A 17,906-nucleotide genomic window follows, 5' to 3' on the forward strand; every position below is an offset into this window, starting at 1 on the left:
TGTTGAGAATGAAAGTATACCGCTCAAAATATTATTCACCTTTGTTTCAAAACCGAGCTCTGGCACCTCTATAAATCCCTGCTTCCCTCTGCGAAGGGCCTATCTATTTACTTTTATGCTCAGTCATCATCCTCTTATTAAAAAGCACCGGTTGGAGAGCACCGCTGTCATTTGCATTCATTATTGTTAGTTTACATTGAGTATGACTTGATTGGATCTCCTTTACCATGAATTACAATGTCTAGTCAGTCCTTGGTCTTTAAAGGTGCTCTACATTTATGTTTTGCGGTCTCAGAAAGGGCTAGCGAGATACCACCTTGTTATATCATATTATGATTGTTTTGAGAAAGTGTTGTCATCCGAGTTTTATTATTATGGCTCACTAGTTGATTATGCTATTGATATGAGTAACTTGAGACCTATGTGTTATTGCGAATGTGGTTAGTTATAATCTTTGCTGAAAACTTGAATGCTGGCTTTACATATTTACAACAACAAGAGCAAACAGAGTTTGTAAAAGTTTTTCTTTATCACTTTCAGTTTGTCAACTGAATTGCTTGAGGAAAAGCAAAGGTTTAAGCTTGGGGGAGTTGATACGTCTCCAACGTATCTACTTTTCCAAACACTTTAGCCCTTGTTTTGGACTCTAACTTGCATGATTTGAATGGAACTAACTCGGGCTGACGCTGTTTTCAGCAGAATTACCATGGTGTTATTTATGTGCAAAAACAAACATTCTCGGAATGACCTGAAACTTCACAGAGACACTTTTCAGAAAATAAGAAAAATACCTGCCAAAGATGAAGGCCAGGGGGCCCACCACCTTGCCACGAGGGTGGGGGCGTGCCTGCCCCCCCTAGGGCGCGCCCCCCTACCTCGTGGGCCCCCTATTGCGTCTCCGACTCCAACTCCACCTCCATATATTGAGTTTCGATGAGAAAAAAATCAGAGAGAATAAATCATCGCGTTTTACGATACGGAGCCGCCGCCAAGCCCTAAAACCTCTCGGGAGGGCTGATCTAGAGTCCGTTCGCGGCTCCGGAGAGGGGAATCCGTTGCCATCGTCATCATCAACCATCCTCCATCACCAATTTCATGATGCTCACCGCCATGCGTGAGTAATTCCATCGTAGGCTTGCTGGACGGTGATGGGTTGGATAGGATCTATCATGTAATCGAGTTAGTTTTGTTAGGGTTTGATCCCTAGTGTCCACTATGTTCTGAGATTGATGTAGCCATGACTTTGCTATGCTTAATGCTTGTCACTAGGGCCCGAGTGCCATGATTTCAGATCTGAATGTTTTCATCAATATATGAGTGTTCTTGATCCTATCTTGCAAGTCTATAGTCACCTATTATGTGTTATGATCTGTTAACCCTGAAGTGACAATAATCGGGATACTTACCGGTGATGACCGTAGTTTGAGGAGTTCATGTATTCATTATGTGTTAATGCTTTGTTTTGGTTCTCTATTAAAAGGAGGCCTTAATATCCCTTAGTTTCCGTAAGGACCCTGCTGCCACGGGAGGGTAGGACAAAAGATGTCATGCAAGTTCTTTTCCATAAGCATGTATTACTATGTTTGGAATACATGCCTACATTATATCAATGAACTGGAGCTAGTTCTGTGTCACCCTAGGTTATGACTGTTACATGATGAACCGCATCCGGCATAATTCTCCATCACCGATCCATTGCCTACGAGCTTTCCATATATTGTTCTTCGCTTATTTACTTTTCTGTTGCTATTGCTATCATCACTACAAAATACCAAAAACATTGCTTTTACTACTGTTACCTTTTGCTACCTTTATCACTACTATCATATTACTTTGCTACTAACCACTTTGCTGCAGATATTAAGTTTCCAGGTGTGGTTGAATTGACAACTCAGCTGCTAATACTTGAGAATATTCTTTGGCTCCCCTTGTGTTGAATCAATAAATTTGGGTTGAATACTCTACCCTCGAAAACTGTTGCAATCCCCTATACTTCTGGGTTATCACTGGACCCCAGCTCAGCCCCTGCTGATCCATGACATCAGTTGCGGTGGGGGGGCGAGCGAAAGGTGGGGGCAGCTACCCACTTGGCACTTCGGGGAGCTGTGATGTAAACCACTCCTGCTGCCACAATCCGGACACCTCTAGGAAGGAACCCACTGGCCATGGAGCGTTAGCGATTTTGCTTATTAAAGCACCTCCGCACGCTACGTGCCGCCCCTTGATCATCTTCGGCTTCACATCGAAGGTCTTGAGCCACAGGCCGAAGTGGGGGGTAATGCGGAGGAAGTCCTCACATACGACAATAAATGACGAGATGTGAAGAAGGGAATCCAGGGCCAGATCATGAAAATCCAGCCCGTAATAGAATATAAGACCCCTAACAAAGGGATCCAGAGCGAGGCCTAGTCCTCGGAGGAAGTGGGAGGTGAACACGACGCTCTCGTTGGGTTCGGGAGTAGGGACGACCTGCCCTCGGGCAGGCAGCCTATGCGAAATTTCGGCGGTCAGATATCTGGCCTCTCTCAACTTCTTGATGTCCTCCTCTGTGACAGAGGAAGGCATCCACCAACCTTGAAGCTTGGATCCGGACATAGTTGAAGGTCCGAAGCACCTGACCTGAGCTTTGGGTGTTAGAACTCGAGGCGGGGGAAGGATTTGATTGAGCACGGGAGGAAAAAAGAAAACGCCTCGTCCCCTTTATAAAGAGGGTGAATATCAAGCATCCTCCTCGTGGCCATTTGGGACTTGCCTAAGATCTAGGAGTCATACCAATAGGCACGGTTGGGTTACCCACATCTTTATTGATGAGAATCCCGTGATAAGGGGGACACGATCTCTGCTTTGACAAGACGTGTCAAGAAAACCGCCTCGCGTTATGTGCGGAGCTGGTTGAGAAAAACGGTTCGAATAATGACCGGGCCATGGCGTGATGTCATGCTGTCAAAACGTGTCAGCAGATTAGTTTGTGGAAATATTATTCTCTCTACAGTAGTATGTGGAACTTATTTTGCAGGGCCAGACACTATCCTTGTATTCAAAACTCTTCCATGGTGTATGCGGAGGAGGAACCCGCCTTGCAATGTCGAACACAATACTGCGCCGGACTCATCGTCATCGAAGCCTAGTTCAGGGGCTACTGAGGGAGTCCTGGATTAGGGGGTCTCTGGACAGCCGGACTATATCCTTTGGCCGGACTGTTGGACTATGAAGATACAAGATTGAAGACTTCGTCCCGTGTCCGGATGGGACTCTACTTGGCGTGGAAGGCAAGCTAGGCAATACGGATATGTATATCTCCTCCTTTGTAACCGACCTTGTGTAACCCTAGCCCCCTCCGGTGTCTATATAAACCGGAGGGTTTTAGTCCGTAGGACAACAGACAATCATACCATAGGCTAGCTTCTAGGGTTTAGCCTCTCTGATCTCGTGGTAGATCAACTCTTGTAACACTCATATTATCAAGAACAATCAAGCAGGACGTAGGGTATTACCTCCATCAAGAGGGCCCGAACCTGGGTAAACATCGTGTCCCCTGCCTCCTGTTACCATCCGCCTTAGACGCACAATTCGGGACCCCCTACCCGAGATCCGCCGGTTTTGACACCGACACCTGGTGTCTGGCCCCTGGACTCCGCAAAACTTCCTTTTGCGCTTTCCAAAAACCTTGTGAGCTTTCCCCTTTGGCCCAAATAAAGTGTTCTCATACCCAAACATTTCGGGAAACATCCAGAACCCCTTCCGGTGAATTCCGGAACCCTTCCGGAGTCCAAACACTATTATCCCATATATCAATCTTTATCTCCAGACCATTCCGGAGTTCCTCGTCATGTCTGTGATCTTATCTGGAACCCCGAACAACATTCGGTCACCAACATACATAACTCATAGTACTATATCATCAACGAACGTTAAGCGTGCGGACCCTACGGGTTCGAGAACTATGTAGACATGACCGAGACACCTCTCTGGTCAATAACCAATAGCGGGACCTGGATGCCCGTATTGGCTCCTACATATTCTACGAAGATCTTTATCGGTCAGACCGCATAACAACATACGTTGTTCCCTTTGTCATTGGTATGTTACTTGCTCGAGATTCGATCCTCGGTATCTCAATACCTAGTTCAATCTCGTTACCGGCAAGTCTCTTTACTTGTTCTGTAATACATCATCCCGCAACTAACTCATTAGTTGCAATGCTTGCAAGGCTTATAGTGATGTGCATTACCGAGTCGGCCCAGAGATACCTCTCCGACAATCGGAGTGACAAATCCTAATCTCGAAATATGCCAACCCAACAAGTGCCTTCGGAGACACCTGTAGAGCACCTTTATAATCACCCAGTTACGTTGTGACGTTTGGTGGCACACAAAGTGTTCCTCTGGTAAACGGGAGTTGCATAATCTCATAGTCATAGGAACATGTATAAGTCATGAAGAAAGCAATAGCAACAAACTAAACGATCAAGTGCTAAGCTAACGGAATGGGTCAAGTCAATCACATCATTCTCCTAATGATGTGATCCTGTTAATCAAATGACAACTCATGACTATGGTTAGGAAACTTAACCATCTTTGATCAACGAGCTAGTCAAGTAGAGGCATACTAGTGACACTCTGTTTGTCTATGTATTCACACAAGTATTATGTTTTCGGTTAATACAATTCTAGCATGACTAATAAACATTTATCATGATATAAGGAAATAAATAATAACTTTATTATTGCCTCTAGGGTGTATTTCCTTCAGTCTCCCACTTGCACTAGAGTCAATAATCTAGATTACACAATAATGATTCTAACACCCATGGAGCCTTGGTGCTGATCATGTTTTGCTCGTGGAAGAGGCTTAGTCAACGGCTCTGCAACATTCAGATCCATATGTATCTTGCAAATTTCTATGTCTCCCACCTGGACTAGATCCCGGATGGATTTGAAGCGTCTCTTGATGTGCTTGGTTCTCTTGTGAAATCTGGATTCCTTCGCCAAGGCAATTGCACCAGTATTGTCACAAAAGATTTTCATTGGACCCGATGCACTAGGTATGACACCTAGATCGAATATGAACTCCTTCATCCAGACTCCTTCATTTGCTGCTTCCGAAGCAGCTATGTACTCCGCTTCACACGTAGATCCCGCCATGAAACTTTTCTTAGAACTGCACCAACTTACAGCTCCATCGTTCAATATAAACACGTATCCGGTTTGCGATTTAGAATCGTCCGGATCATTGTCAAAGCTTGCATCAATATAACCATTTACGATGAACTCTTTGTCACCTCCATAAACGAGAAACATATCCTTAGTCCTTTTCAGGTATTTTAGGATGTTCTTGACCATTGTCCAGTGATCCACTCCTGGATTACTTTGGTACCTCCCTGCTAAACTTATAGCAAGGCACACATCAGGTCTGGTACACAGCATTGCATACATGATAGAGCCTATGGCTGAAGCATAGGGAACATCTTTCATCTTCTCTCTATCTTCTGCAGTGGTCGGGCATTGAGTCTTACTCAACTTCACACCTTGTAACACAGGCAAGAACCCTTTCTTTGCTTGATCCATTTTGAACTTCTTCAAAACTTTGTCAAGGTATGTGCTTTGTGAAAGTCCAATTAAGCGTCTTGATCTATCTCTATAGATCTTGATGCCCAATATATAAGCAGCTTCACCGAGGTCTTTCATTGAAAAACTCTTATTCAAGTATCCCTTTATGCTATCCAGAAATTCTATATCATTTCCAATCAACAATATGTCATCCACATATAATATCAGAAATGCTACAGAGCTCCCACTCACTTTCTTGTAAATACAGGCTTCTCCAAAAGTCTGTATAAAATCAAATGCTTTGATCACACTATCAAAGCGTTTATTCCAACTCCGAGAGGCTTGCACCAGTCCATAAATGGATCGCTAGAGCTTGCATACTTTGTTAGCTCCCTTTGGATCGACAAAACCTTCTGGTTGCATCATATACAACTCTTCTTCCAGAAATCCATTCAGGAATACGGTTTTTACATCCATTTGCCAAATTTCATAATCATAAAATGCGGCAATTGCTAACATGATTCGGACAGACTTAAGCATCGCTACGGGTGAGAAGGTCTCATCGTAGTCAATCCCTTGAACTTGTCAAAAACCTTTCACAACAAGTCGAGCTTTATAGATAGTAACATTACCGTCAGCGTCAGTCTTCTTCTTGAAGATCCATTTATTCTCAATGGCTTGCCGATCATCGGGCAAGTCAACCAAAGTCCACACTTTGTTCTCATACATAGATCCCATCTCAGATTTCATGGCTTCAAGACATTTTGCGGAATCTGGGCTCACCATCGCTTCTTCATAGTTCGTAGGTTCATCATGGTCTAGTAACATGATTTCCAGAACAGGATTACCGTACCACTCTGGGGCAGATCTTACTCTGGTTGATCTACGAGGTTCAGCAATAACTTGATCTGAAGTTTCATGATCATCATCATTAACTTCCTCACTAATTGGTGTAGGCGTCACAGGAACCGGTTTCTGTGATGAACTAATTTCCAATAAGGGAGCAGGTACACTTACCTCATCAAGTTCTACTTTCCTCCCACTCACTTCATTCGAGAGAAACTCCTTCTCTAGAAAGGATCCATTCTTAGCAACGAATGTCTTGCCTTCGGATCTGTGATAGAAGGTGTACCCAATAGTCTCCTTTGGGTATCCTATGAAGACACATTTCTCTGATTTGGGTTCGAGCTTATCAGGTTGAAGTTTTTTCACATAAGCATCGCAGCCCCAAAATTTAAGAAACGACAACTTTGGTTTCTTGCCAAACCACAGTTCATAAGGCGTCGTCTCAACGGATTTCGGTGGTGCCCTATTTAACGTGAATGCAGCCATCTCTAAAGCATAACCCCAAAACGATAGCGATAAATCAATAAGAGACATCATAGATCGCACCATATCTAGTAAAGTACGATTACGACGTTCGGACACACCATTACACTGTGGTGTTCCAGGTGGCGTGAGTTGCGAAACTATTCCGCATTGTTTCAAATGTAGACCAAACTCGTAACTCAAATATTCCCCTCCACGATCTGATCGTAGAAACTTTATTTTTCTTGTTACGATGATTTTCAACTTCACTCTGAAATTCTTTGAACTTTTCAAATGTTTCAGACTTATGTTTCATTAAGTAGATATACCCATATCTGCTCAAATCATCTATGAAGGTGAGAAAATAACGATATCCACCACGAGCTTCAATATTCATTGGACCACATACATCTGTATGTATGATTTCCAACAAATCTGTTGCTCTCTCCATAGTTCCGGAGAACGGCATTTTAGTCATCTTGCCCACGAGGCACGGTTCGCAAGTACCAAGTGATTCATAATCAAGTGGTTCCAAAAGTCCATCAGTATGGAGTTTCTTCATGCGCTTTACACCGATATGACCTAAATGGCAGTGCCACAAATAAGTTGCACTATCATTATCAACTCTACATCTTTTGGCTTCAACATTATGAATATGTGTATCACTACTATCGAGATTCATCAAAAATAGACCACTCTTCAAGGGTGCATGACCATAAAAGATATTACTCATATAAATAGAACAACCATTATTCTCTGATTTAAATGAATAACCGTCTCGCATCAAACAAGATCTAGATATAATGTTCATGCTCAACGCTGGCACCAAATAACAATTATTTAGGTCTAATACTAATCCCGAAGGTAGATGTAGAGGTAGCGTGCCGACAGCGATCACATCGACTTTAGAACCGTTTCCCACGCGCATCATCACCTCGTCCTTGGCCAGTGTTCGCTTAATCTGTAGTCCCTATTTCGAGTTGCAAATATTAGCAACAAAACCAGTATCAAATACCCAAGTGCTACTGCGAGCTCTGGTAAGGTACACATCAATAACATGTATATCACATATACCTTTGTTCACCTTGCCATCCTTCTTATCCGCCAAATACTTGGGGCAGTTCCGCTTCCAGTGACCAGTCTGCTTGCAGTAGAAGCACTCAGTCTCAGGCTTCGGTCCAGACTTGGGTTTATTCTCTTGAGCAGCAACTTGCTTGTTGTTCTTCTTGAAGTTCCCCTTCTTCTTCCCTTTGCCCTTTTTCTTGAAATTGGTGGTCTTATTGACCATCAACACTTGATGCTCCTTCTTGATTTCTACCTCCGCAGCCTTTAGCATTGCGAAGAGCTCGGGAATCGTCTTATCCATCCCTTGCATGTTATAGTTCATCACGAAGCTCTTGTAGCTTGGTGGCAGTGATTGAAGAATTCTGTCAATGACGCTATCGATCATCCGGAAGATTAACTCCCAGTTGAATCAAGTGATTGCAGTACCCAGACATCTTGAGTATATGCTCACTGACAGAACTATTCTCCTCCATCTTGCAGCTGTAGAACTTATTGGAGACTTCATATCTCTCAATCTGGGAATTCTTTTGAAATATTAACTTCAATCCCTGGAACATCTCATATGCTCCATGACGTTCAAAACGTCGTTGAAGTCCCTGTTCTAAGCAGTAAAGCATGGCACACTGAACTATCGAGTAGTCATCAACACGTGACTGCCAGGCATTCACAATGTCTGCAGTTGCTGGCGTAGGTGGTACACCTAGCGGTGCTTCCAGGACGTAACTCTTCTGTGCAGCAATGAGGATAATCCTCAAGTTACGGACCCAGTCCATGTAATTGCTACCATCATCTTTCAACTTTGCTTTCTCAAGGAACACATTAAAATTCAATGGAACAACAGCACGGGCCATCTATCTACAATCAACATAGACAAGCAAGATACTATCAGGTACTAAGTTCATGATAAATTTAAGTTCAATTAATCATATTACTTAAGAACTCCCACTTAGATAGACATCCCTCTAATCCTCTAAGTGATCATGTGATCCATATCAACTAAACCATAACCGATCGTCACGTGAAATGGAGTAGCTTTCAATGGTGAACATCACTATGTTGATCATATCTACTATATGATTCACGCTCGACCTTTCGGTCTCAGTGTTCCAAGGCCATATCTGTTGGGGAACGTTGCAGAAAACAAAAAATTTCCTACGGTTTCACCAAGATCCATCTAGGATTTCATCTAGCAACGAATGATCGGACTGCATCTACATACCTTTGTAGATCACGCGCGGAAGCGTTCAAAGAACGGGGATGAGGAAGGCGTACTCGACGTGATCCAAATCACCGGAGATCCTAGCGCCGAACGGACGGCACCTCCGCGTTCAACACACGTACGGTCAGCGTAACGTCTCCTTCTTCTTGATCCAGCAAGGGGGAAGGAGAGGTTGAGGAAGATGGCTCCAGCAGCAGCACGACGGCGTGGTGGTGATGGAGCTACAGTACTCCGGCAGGGCTTCGCCAAGCACTATGGAGGAGGAGGAGGTGTTGGAGAGGGAGAGGGAGGCACCAAAGGCAAGGGGTAAGAAGTCCTCCATCTCCCCACTATATATAGGAGGGCCAAGGGGGGGGGGCGCCGGCCCTAGGAGATCTAATCTCCTAGGGGGGTGCGGCCAAGGGGAGGAATCCCTCCTCCCCAAGGCACCTAGGAGGTGCCTTCCCCTCCTAGGACTCTTCCTTTAGGGTTTCCCCCACCCTAGGCGCATGGGCCCTAGGGGGAAGTGGCGCCCCAGCCCACTTCAGCCCATGGGGCCCTCCGGGATAGGTGTCCCCACCCGGTGGACCCCCGGGACCCTTCCGGTGGTCCCGGTACAATACCGGTGACCCCGAAACTTGTCCCGATGGCCGAAATAGCACTTCCTATATATAATTCTTTACCTCCGGACCATTCCAGAACTCCTCGTGATGTCCGGGATCTCATCCGGGACTCCGAACAACATTCGGGTTACTGCATATACATATCCCTACAACCCTAGCGTCACCGAACCTTAAGTGTGTAGACCCTACGGGTTCGGGAGACATGTAGACATGACCGAGATCGCTCTCTGGTCAATAACCAACAGCGGGATCTGGATACCCATGTTGGCTCCCACATGCTCCTCGATGATCTCATCGGATGAACCACTATGTCGAGGATTCAAGCAACCCCGTATACAATTCCCTTCGTCAATCGGTATGTTACTTGCCCAAGATTCGAGCGTTGGTATCCCAATACCTCGTTCAATCTCGTTACCGGCAAGTCACTTTACTCGTACCATAATGCATGATCCCTTGACCAGACACTTGGTCACTTTGAGCTCATTATGATGATGCATTACCGAGTGGGCCCAGTGATACCTCTCCGTCATACGGAGTGACAAATCCCAGTCTTGATCCGTGTCAACCCAACAGACACTTTCGGAGATACTCGTAGTATACCTTTATAGTCACCCAGTTACGTTGTGACGTTTGGTATACCCAAAGCACTCCTACTGTATCCGGGAGTTACACGATCTCATGGTCTAAGGAAAGGATACTTGACATTGGAAAACTCTAGCAAACGAACTATACGATCTTGTGCTATGTTTAGGATTGGGTCTTGTCCATCACATCATTCTCCTAATGATGTGATCTCGTTATCAATGACATCCAATGTCCATAGTCAGGAAACCATGACTATCTGTTGATCAACGAGCTAGTCAACTAGAGGCTTACTAGGGACATGTTGGTGTCTATTATTCACACATGTATTACGATTTCCGGATAACACAATTATAGCATGAATAAAGACAATTATCATGAACAAGGAAATATAATAATAATGCTTTTATTATTGCCTCTAGGGCATATTTCCAACAGTCTCCCACTTGCACTAGAGTCAATAATCTAGTTACATGTGATGAATCGAACACCCATGGAATTCTGGTGTTGATCATGTTTTGCTCTAGGGAGAGGTTTAGTCAACGGATCTGCTACATTCAGGTCCGTATGTACTTTACAAATATCTATGTCTCCATCTTGAACATTTTCACGAATGGAGTTGAAGCGACGCTTGATGTGCCTGGTCTTCTTGTGAAACCTGGGCTCCTTGGCAAGTGCAATAGCTCCAGTGTTGTCACAGAAGAGTTTGATTGGCCCCGACGCATTGGGTATGACTCCTAGGTCGGTGATGAACTCCTTCACCCAAATTGCTTCATGTGCTGCCTCCGAGGCTGCCATGTACTCCGCTTCACATGTAGATCCCGCCACGACGCTCTGCTTGCAACTACACCAGCTTACTGCCCCACCATTCAAAATATACACGTATCCGGTTTGTGACTTAGAGTCATCCAGATCTGTGTCGAAGCTAGCGTCGACGTAACCTTTTACGACGAGCTCTTCGTCACCTCCATAAACGAGAAACATTTCCTTAGTCCTTTTCAGGTACTTCAGGATATTCTTGACCGATGTCCAGTGTTCCTTGCCGGGATTACTTTGGTACCTTCCTACCAAACTTACGGCAAGGTTTACATCAGGTCTGGTACACAGCATGGCATACATAATAGAACCTATGGCTGAGGCATAGGGGATGACACTCATCTCTTCTATATCTTCTGCCGTGGTCGGACATTGAGCCGAGCTCAATTTCACACCTTGCAACACAGGCAAGAACCCCTTCTTAGACTGGTCCATATTGAACTTCTTCAATATCTTATCAAGGTATGTGCTTTGTGAAAGACCTATGAGGCGTCTTGATCTATCTCTATAGATCTTGATGCCTAATATATATGCAGCTTCTCCAAGGTCCTTCATTGAAAAACTCTTATTCAAGTAGGCCTTTATGCTGTCCAAGAGTTCTATATCATTTCCCATCAAAAGTATGTCATCTACATATAATATGAGAAATGCTACAGAGCTCCCACTCACTTTCTTGTAAACACAGGCTTCTCCATAAGTCTGCGTAAACCCAAACACTTTGATCATCTCATCAAAGCGAATGTTCCAACTCCGAGATGCTTGCACCAGCCCATAAATCGAGCATTGGAGCTTGCACACCTTGTCAGCATTCTTAGGATCGACAAAACCTTCCGGCTGCATCATATACAATTCTTCCTTAAGGAAACCATTAAGGAATGCCGTTTTGACGTCCATTTGCCATATTTCATAATCATAGAATGCGGCAATTGCTAACATGATTTGGACGGACTTCAGCTTCGCTACCAGTGAGAAAGTCTCATCGTAGTCAACCCCTTGAACTTGTCGATAACCCTTAGCGACAAGCCGAGCTTTATAGATGGTCACATTACCATCCGCGTCTGTCTTCTTCTTAAAGATACATTTATTTTCTATGGCTCGCCGCTCTACGGGCAAGTCAGTCAAAATCCATACTTCGTTTTCATACATGGATCCTATCTCGGATTTCATGGCTTCCAGCCATTTGTCGGAATCTGGGCCCGCCATCGCTTCTTCATAGTTCGAAGGTTCACCGTTGTCTAACAACATGATTTCCAAGACAGGGTTGCCGTACCACTCTGGTGCGGAACGTGTCCTTGTGGACCTTCGAATTTCAGTAGGAGCTTGATCAGAAGTATCTTGATCATCATCATTAACTTCCTCTCTTGTCGGTGTAGGCACCTCAGAAACATTTTCTTGAGTTGCGCCATTTTCCGGTTCAAGAGGTAATACTTCATCAAGTGCTACTTTCCTCCCACTTACCTCTTTCGAGAGAAACTCTTTCTCTAGAAAGGATCCATTCTTGGCAACAAAGATCTTGCCTTCGGATCTGAGGTAGAAGGTATACCCAATAGTTTCTTTAGGGTATCCTATGAAGACGCATTTTTCCGATTTGGGTTTGAGCTTTTCAGGTTCAAGTTTCTTGACATAAGCATCGCATCCCCAAACTTTTAGAAACGACAGCTTAGGTTTCTTTCCAAACCATAATTCAAACGGTGTCGTCTCAACGGATTTCGACGGAGCCCTATTTAAAGTGAATGCGGCAGTCTCTAAAGCATAGCCCCAAAAAGATAGCGGTAAATCGGCAAGAGACATCATAGATCGCACCATATCTAATAGAGTGCGATTACGACGTTCGGACACACCATTACGCTGAGGTGTTCCAGGCGGCGTGAGCTGTGAAACTATTCCACATTTTCTTAAGTGTGTGCCAAACTCGTGACTCAAGTATTCTCCTCCACGATCTGATCGTAGGAACTTGATTTTTCTGTCACGTTGATTCTCAACCTCACTCTGAAATTCCTTGAACTTTTCAAAGGTCTCAGACTTGTGTTTCATTAAGTAGACATCCCATATCTACTCAAGTCATCAGTGAGGGTGAGAACATAACGATAGCCACCGCGAGCCTCAACGCTCATTGGACCGCACACATCAGTATGTATGATTTCCAATAAGTTGGTTGCTCGCTCCATTGTTCCTGAGAACGGAGTCTTGGTCATTTTACCCATGAGGCATGGTTCGCACGTGTCAAATGATTCGTAATCAAGAGACTCCAAAAGTCCATCTGCATGGAGCTTCTTCATGCGTTTGACACCTATGTGACCAAGGCGGCAGTGCCACAAGTATGTGGGACTATCATTATCAATCTTACATCTTTTGGTACTCACACTATGAATATGTGTAGCATTACGCTCGAGATTCATTAAGAATAAACTATTTACCATCGGAGCATGACCATAAAACATATCTCTCATATAAATAGAACAACCATTATTCTCGGATTTAAATGAGTAGCCATCTCGTATTAAACGAGATCCTGATACAATGTTCATGCTCAAACTTGGCACTAAATAACAATTATTGAGGTTTAAAACTAATCCCGTAGGTAAATGAAGAGGCAGCGTGCCGACGGCGATCACATCGACCTTGGAACCATTCCCGACGCGCATCGTCACCTCGTCCTTCTCCAGTCTCCGCTTATTCCGCAGCTCCTGCTTTGAGTTACAAATGTGAGCAACTGCACCGGTATCAAATACCCAGGAGCTACTACGAGTACTGGTAAGGTACACATCAATTACATGTATATCACATATACCTTTCGTTTTGCCGGCCTTCTTGTCCGCTAAGTATTTGGGGCAGTTCCGCTTCCAGTGACCACTCTCCTTACAATAAAAGCACTCAGTCTCGGGCTTGGGTCCATTCTTTGGCTTCTTCCCGGCAGCTTGCTTGCCGGGCGCGGCAACTCCCTTGCCGTCCTTCTTGAAGGCTTTCTTACCCTTGCCCTTCTTGAACTTAGTGGTTTTATTCACCATCAACACTTGATGTTCCTTTTTGACTTCTACCTCTGCTGATTTCAGCATTGCAAATACTTCAGGAATGGTCTTTTCCATCCCCTGCATATTGAAGTTCATCACAAAGCTCTTGTAGCTCGGTGGAAGCAACTGAAGGATTCTGTCAATGACCGCGTCATCCGGGAGATTAACTCCCAGCTGAGTCAAGCGGTTATGCAACCCAGACATAGTGAGTATGTGCTCACTGACAGAACTGTTTTCCTCCATCTTACAGCTGAAGAACTTGTCGGAGACTTGATATCTCTCGACCCGGGCATGAGCTTGGAAAACCATTTTCAGCTCTTCGAACATCTCATATGCTCCGTGTCTCTCAAAACGCTTTTGGAGCCCCGGCTCTAAGTTGTAAAGCATGCCGCACTGAACGAGGGAGTAGTCATCTGTACGTGCCTGCCAAGCGTTCATAACGTCTTGTTATGCAGGGAGAACAGGTGCATCACCTAGCGGTGCTTGTAGGACATAATCTTTCTTGGCAGCTATGAGGATGATCCTCAGGTTCCGGACCCAGTCCGTGTAGTTGCTGCCATCGTCTTTCAGCTTGGTTTTCTCTAGGAACGCGTTGAAGTTGAGGACTACATTGGCCATTTGATCTACAAGACATATTTGTAAAAAATTTAGACTAAGTTCATGATAATTAAGTTCATCTAATCAAATTATTCAATGAACTCCCACTTAGATAAACATCCCTCCTGTAATCTAAGTATAACATGATCCGAGTTAACTAGGCCGTGTCCGATCATCACGTGAGACGGTCTAGTCAACATCGGTGAACATCTTCATGTTGATCATATCTTCTATACGACTCATGCTCGACCTTTCGGTCTTCTGTGTTCCGAGGCCATGTCTGTACATGTTAGGCTCGTCAAGTCAACCTAAGTGTTTTGCATGTGTAAATCTGTCTTACACCCGTTGTATGTGAACGTTAGAATCTATCACACCCGATCATCACGTGGTGCTTCGAAACAACGAACTGTCGCAACGGTGCACAGTTAGGGGGAACACTTTCTTGAAATTATTATGAGGGATCATCTTATTTACTACCGTCGTTCTAAGCAAACAAGATGAAAAACATGATAAACATCACATGCAATCAAATAATAATAGTGACATGATATGGCCAATATCACATAGCTCCTTTGATCTCCATCTTGGGGCTCCATGATCATCTTGTCACCGGCATGACACCATGATCTCCATCATCATGATCTCCATCATCGTGTCTCCATGAAGTTGCTCGCCAACTATTACTTCTACTACTATGGCTAACGCGTTTAGCAATAAAGTAAAGTAAGTTACATGGCGTTTCTCAATGACACACATGTCATACAAAAAATAAAGACAACTCCTATGGCTCCTGCCGGTTGTCATACTCATCGACATGCAAGTCGTGATTCCTATTACAATAGCATGAACATCTCATACATCACATATATATCATTCATCATTCATCACAACTTTGGCCATATCATATCACAAAGCACTTGCTGCAAAAACAAGTTAGACGTCCTCTAATTGTTGTTGCAAGTTTTACGTGGCTAAAGTAGGGTTCTAGCAAGAACGTTTTCTTACCTACGTGAAAGCCACAACGTGATTTGTCAACTTCTATTTACCCTTCATAAGGACCCTTTTCATCGAATCCGCTCCAACTAAAGTGGGAGAGACAGACACCCGCCAGCCACCTTATGCAACTAGTGCATGTTAGTCGGTGGAACCGGTCTCACGTAAGCGTACGTGTAAGGTTGGTCTGGGCCTCTTCATCCCACAATACCGTTAAAGCAAGATAATACTAGTAGCGGCAAGAAAGTTGACAACATCTACGCCCACAACAAATTGTGTTCTACTCGTGCAAGAGAACTACGCATAGACCTAGCTCATGATGCCACTGTTGGGGAACGTTGCAGTAAACAAAAATTTTCCTACGGTTTCACCAAGATCCATCTAGGAGTTCATCTAGCAACGAGTGATCGGATTGCATCTACATACCTTTGTAGATCACGCGCGGAAGCATTCAAAGAACGGGGATGAGGAAGGCGTACTCGACGTGATCCAAATCACCGGAGATCCTAGCGCCGAACGGACGGCACCTCCGCGTTCAACACATGTACGGTCAGCGTAACGTCTCCTTCTTCTTGATCCAGCAAGGGGGAAGGAGAGGTTGAGGAAGATGGCTCCAGCAGCAGCACGACGGCGTGGTGGTGATGGAGCTGCAGTACTCCGGCAGGGCTTCGCCAAGCACTATGGAGGAGGAGGAGGTGTTGGAGAGGGAGAGGGAGGCACCAAAGGCAAGGGGTAAGAAGTCCTCCATCTCCCCACTATATATAGGAGGGCCAAGGGGGGGCGCCGGCCCTAGGAGATCTAATCTCCTAGGGGGGTGCGGCCAAGGGGAGGAATCCCTCCTCCCCAAGGCACCTAGGAGGTGCCTTCCCCTCCTAGGACTCTTCCTTTAGGGTTTCCCCCACCCTAGGCGCATGGGCCCTAGGGGGAAGTGGCGCCCCAGCCCACTTTGGGCTGGATCCCTTCCCACTTCAGCCCATGGGGCCCTCCGGGATAGGTGGCCCCACCCGGTGGACCCCCGGGACCCTTCCGGTGGTCCCGGTACAATACCGGTGACCCCGAAACTTGTCCCGATGGCCGAAATAGCACTTCCTATATATAATTCTTTACCTCCGGACCATTCCGGAACTCCTCGTGATGTCCGGGATCTCATCCGGGACTCCGAGCAACATTCGGGTTACTGCATATACATATCCCTACAACCCTAGCGTCACCGAACCTTAAGTGTGTAGACCCTACGGGTTCGGGAGACATGTAGACATGACCGAGATCGCTCTCTGGTCAATAACCAACAGCGGGATCTGGATACCCATGTTGCCTCCCACATGCTCCTCGATGATCTCATCGGATGAACCACTATGTCGAGGATTCAAGCAACCCCGTATACAATTCCCTTCGTCAATCGGTATGTTACTTGCCCAAGATTCGAGCGTTGGTATCCCAATACCTCGTTCAATCTCGTTACCGGCAAGTCACTTTACTCGTACCATAATGCATGATCCCTTGACCAGACACTTGGTCACTTTGAGCTCATTATGATGATGCATTACCGAGTGGGCCCAGTGATACCTCTCCGTCATACGGAGTGACAAATCCCAGTCTTGATCCGTGTCAACCCAACAGACACTTTCGGAGATACTCGTAGTATACCTTTATAGTCACCCAGTTACGTTGTGACGTTTGGTATACCCAAAGCACTCCTACTGTATCCGGGAGTTACACGATCTCATGGTCTAAGGAAAGGATACTTGACATTGGAAAACTCTAGCAAACGAACTATACGATCTTGTGCTATGTTTAGGATTGGGTCTTGTCCATCACATCATTCTCCTAATGATGTGATCTCGTTATCAATGACATCCAATGTCCATAGTCAGGAAACCATGACTATCTGTTGATCAACGAGCTAGTCAACTAGAGGCTTACTAGGGACATGTTGGTGTCTATTATTCACACATGTATTACGATTTCCGGATAACACAATTATAGCATGAATAAAGACAATTATCATGAACAAGGAAATATAATAATAATGCTTTTATTATTGCCTCTAGGGCATATTTCCAACAATATCTGCATATGCTAGGCTCGTCAAGTTTAACCTGAGTATTCTGCGTGTGCAAAACTGGCTTGCACCCGTTGTAGATGGACGTAGAGCTTATCACAC

Source organism: Triticum urartu, chromosome 5A, assembly GCF_056163025.1.
Source record: "Triticum urartu cultivar PI428250 chromosome 5A, HENAU_Tu73, whole genome shotgun sequence".
In the NCBI taxonomy this organism is placed as follows: Eukaryota; Viridiplantae; Streptophyta; class Magnoliopsida; order Poales; family Poaceae; genus Triticum; species Triticum urartu.